General features: G+C 39.3%; 1 long non-coding RNA gene across 1 annotated transcript; it reads left to right on the top strand.

Annotated features, from left to right (window-relative positions):
* The first annotated feature begins 620 nt into the window (after window positions 1-620).
* Window positions 621-4,323, top strand: LOC149132216 (uncharacterized). Its single transcript, XR_016244757.1, has 2 exons — window positions 621-1,004; window positions 3,922-4,323. It is a non-coding gene; the product is annotated as an uncharacterized LOC149132216 (long non-coding RNA).
* Window positions 4,324-4,534: the final 211 nt, after the last annotated feature.

Here is a 4,534-nt window from a genome sequence, read left to right as displayed (position 1 = left end):
TGCTACAATATCGGTTAAGAAAACCGTTATATACTAAAGTAAGTAAGTATTGTTGTTAAATTAGGATATTAACCTAGGATGTTAAGTAGCGACGAGTAAAGGACGCTGTAATTTCAATAAAAAACCGTTGGTGTGTGTGTGTTCTTGATATTCTTTCAGAGCAAGTCGTTTTACATCTATCACACGATGTGAATGTTCCGAGCCCTCTCCCCACCCTACCCCCGTTCGCGAGCGCGCACTTTTTTTCTTCATATTTGTTCCCAGCAAGTTGTTTTACACCTATTATACTATTTTTTTTGTCACCGGGTCAAACGCTTTAATTTGGCCTTTCTTTTTTTTTTAATATGGAAAATTACGAACGTTATGATTCGGACAAAAATTTCGAAACATCTCTGTAGTTACGGTTATGGTTAAGGTTTAAGGATTAGGGTTAGTGTTTGGGGGGGGGGTCAAAATTGGAGAATTGGGGGGTGGGAATTTAACAGTGCCGATTTTTGGCAATTTTCCGGAACCTTCGTATCCGAAAACAGGAGTTTTGGGCAAAAAAATGTTTAAATAAACAAATTTAGGAGAAAATGGTGGAGGCGGAAGTCTTTCCAAAGTGTCCTGAAAAGTGAAAACATGCGAAAAATATGTAAAGCAATCTTTCAAAAGTACAAACACGCGAATAGTTCATTGTGTACAGAGAGTCCACTGTAAGATGTTATTGGTAAATGTGAAAGCTGCCGGAATCCAAAATGGTACAGAAGACAAGTGTTCCTTGAACAAAGGTGTCAAGAGATAGAATGCAGTTCGAAGATTTGCAGGAGCGACAGTGGCGGTCGTGACAAGGCGTCTATTTGAGAGGTACCGTTGAGTGGCATTGCTTAAAAATGCTGTCATGAAATCGGAGCTGCGAGCGAAAATGACAGAAAGATCCCGTGCAAATGAAGATAAGCCAGAACTCTTCCATTCTCCGGCCGAGAGAAGCGGAGAGGTGACGAAAAATGCTGAACTGGGAACAAGTAAGCATCAAGAAATGTTATGTACTCACTGAAATGTAACTGTGCATTTTACTGCTATTTTCAGCAAGTAAAATACGCTGTGTAAGAATGAATTGACGTCTCGTGAAACATGAAGGAAACTGCTCAAAAAGTTGTTAGGATGAAATAACCGTGAAGTTTTTTGTGTGAAAAACCACAAAAGTCTCAGCCGCAATGAAGTCTTTGGTTATAGGCTCTGGAAGTCATTGACAAAATGAAAAACTTTAACGTAGGAAAATTTACTTAGCTTTTCACTTGTGATGGATGAGAATGTAGAGGCAATCCTGAAGTTGAACGTCGCGAAGCATACGAATTCAATGGCTGTTGAAACGAGATCTGTAGATCTTTTAGCTCGGGGTACCAATTTGCGAAGTACCGTATGATGAGAGATAACGAGGAATGCGTTTCTAAGTCGAGGTCCCATTATAGATGGTCAAGGTGATGTGTTCCACGTCGGGGTCACAATTACAAATGGTCGTGGTCACCATTATAGATAGTGGTCCGTGTAGTGTGACCATCTAAGCGACTCATATATCAGAAGACTGAAATGATTCATATCATGTGCCAGTTGGAAAAGAGGAGACACAACCGAGTAGAAGGCTTATGAAAGATTTGTTGATATATTTACATGCATCTGTGTGGGTTGTAGGTTTGCTGTTAACCATGGTGCGGCAGCTCACGAATAGCGCTATGTTAGAACCTGTGCAGTGTTGCTGGTGCTGTGTATGTAAAGACGTTGTTGGCGACATTGGTGAGAGACATGATGATGGCGACGAAGATGGAGGTCGCTGTGATGCTGTTGGACAGATGTTGTCTGGCGTCATCGCTGGAATTGGCTGTGTCGTGTGGTCACTGGATAGACCTCAGAAGGTCTGGAAACAAAAGACTGAGATGCAGAGAAGTTGAGTTTTTATAAGCCACGTGATCTTAATTAGGGACTTCGATTGGTTGGGTTGCATATTGGCGCGATAGAATAAGAGACAAATTGCGCCAATACCAACCAATCAGAGTGATGGACACAATGGGGTCCAAATAGTGCTCAAAGGTTAGCTGTTATATGTATGTATATATAATTGAGAGAGAGGAAGTTCACTAAACGGTATAAATACTACATGCTATTTTTGATCACGCAGTGTTTATTGGCGATTTTCTTGCCGATGTGAATATCTTTTGTGTGAATTCAGTTTACGTTTTGAGGTCAAATTCTGCCGAAGTTGACTTTGCCTTTCATCCATTCGGATTCGATAAAATAAGTACCAGTTGAGGGATCCTTTTGGTTTGACCGGCAACATTTTTCATTAATGTTTTATGTAGTGTCTTTGGTACCGAAACACTTTCAAACTTCGTATACTTGTATATTTTGTATTATAGAACAGATAAAAAATTTTGTATTCGAAGTTATTTCATGTAAAAAGTTATCGTATTTCGGTAATTTCAACCAATCACTGACGTCTATTTAGGTGAAAACAATTAATGGCGTGGAATGTAAACAACGGTGTCATGGGATATTTTCCCTTGAATAAAATTAGTGCTGTTGTTTGTCAACAACTACCCGTGTTACTCTTATTTATGACATCGTTCGTGCGTTTGTATTGGTTTTAGCTTTAGGGTTTTAGGATTAGGGTTCGGGTTTTAGAGTTAGGGTTAGTTTTAGGATTACGGTTAGGGTTATGATTATTTTTGCCATAACCTCACTCATAACCCTAACCCTAAAACTCATAACCCTAACCCTAACCCCAACCCTAACCCTAACCCTAAAACCCGAACCCTAAAACCCTAAACCCTTACTAGGGAATAATGATATAATTAAACAGGGAATAACACTCTTGACACCGGTAAAAATTATTGTTTATAAAAAGAGCACTAACTGTATTCAGCTGAATAGACGTCAGTGATTGGTTGAAATTACAGAAATACGACAACTTTAACATGAAATAACTTATTAAGAACTAATTTTTGTTAACAAGGCTAAGAGAAAAAGATGTTTTATATGACACATTCTACCAGTATCCCAAGTTTGAAAGTGTTTCGTTAAGAAAACAAGTGTTGCCCGTCAAACCAAAAAGATCCCAGTTAAGGACTGGAATCAATGAAATCGACTTACCTATCTCCCGGAGTTGCTTGCCTTATAACAAGATTTGAAACCAATGTATGAGTGAATTTCGATATAACCGTAATCTAATCCATCTGAAAGATATTTTTTAGATAATTTCATTAAAAAAGTACCCATTTTTTCTGAAAGTGATGTAGAAACAAAATCTGTAGGTATGCCATCTAGATAAATGGACTGCCTTTGTCAGTTGTGGCAGAATTTTTGGACAATGTCAGGACAATCTAGGATTCATGTGGAGATTTTCTGATTAGTTCTGTGGGGATGAGGTGAATCGGAACGAAAGGGTCAGTGACATCAATGGTTTAGGGGCCCTACTGGAAGAGGAAGGGTGAGTGAAGAAGTGGGCGGAAGTAGGACCAGCGTGGGCCTCTTTGGCCTCGGACAGCAGAAGTGGACGGATACCAGTAGACGTGCGAGCTAGAAAGGGAATTAGCCGTAGGTTCTAGCGATAAGTCAGACGAGTAGTGCGTCTCGGATTTAACCCAGCTGGACAGTCGACACTGAGAAGTGGGTGGATCGCATTTTGTTCCTCGTATTACAGTTCCCCATATTACAAACTATTTTGGCACTCATATACGTGTGTGTGTGTAGTGCATATTGCAGGCATGAAGTAGATTCGATCCGCCATAGCCAAATTTGAATTAACACTTCAGCAGAACTTTTCTCACGGTGGAACAATGGGGTTTTTTTTTTCTGTGACAGCAGTTTTACATTTTCCAGATTGCTTTAGCTTAGGCCGAAATAATGTCTTCACCACTTGACCCTTTCTAACCTCTTCTATTTCAGCAAAAGCTAGAAGATAACAAGACCACCAACTAAACCTATTGTTCTCAACGATATGTCTATCCTTCTGGGTAGTTATAAAAGCAAGAACCCCAAGCAAAAATCAGTTCGTCACTTTGGTGACAACTCAGGGAAAACGAAATCTGGTTGACCGGCTAGAACAACTATGGTATCTCGTCAACGAAGCAGTTGTTTCGTCCCATACTCTCTCATTCGTACAAGCTCTCTGTTCTTTTACAACATCATTCTTTCTCTCTCTGTAATTACTACTAAACAATGACGAGAAGACCAGCACAAACTATACATCTAGCTTTACTTCGCATGCTTTACGATTTTATCACCTGCCCGTCGAGGCAAGGTATTGTATAATGTAACGGTAAAAATAAATATTTTCTTAAAACTTCATGAACTATTAACATATTTACATTATCAAAGTTTATTCAACCGAGATAATATTAATATATATATATATATATATATATATATATATATATACACACACACTTTTTCTGTTGTTGTCCCCTTCCAGGAGATGGCAGTGACACCATCAGATCTTTCTGTGGCGAGGGAGATATAATCACTTGGATCTATAAGATCAAGATGGTGGCCAGGCTGC

Source organism: Octopus bimaculoides, chromosome Z (assembly GCF_046866305.1).
Source record: "Octopus bimaculoides isolate indiv1 chromosome Z, ASM4686630v1, whole genome shotgun sequence".
NCBI classification, from domain to species: Eukaryota; Metazoa; Mollusca; class Cephalopoda; order Octopoda; family Octopodidae; genus Octopus; species Octopus bimaculoides.
This window is presented reverse-complemented; position numbering and strand designations above follow the sequence as displayed.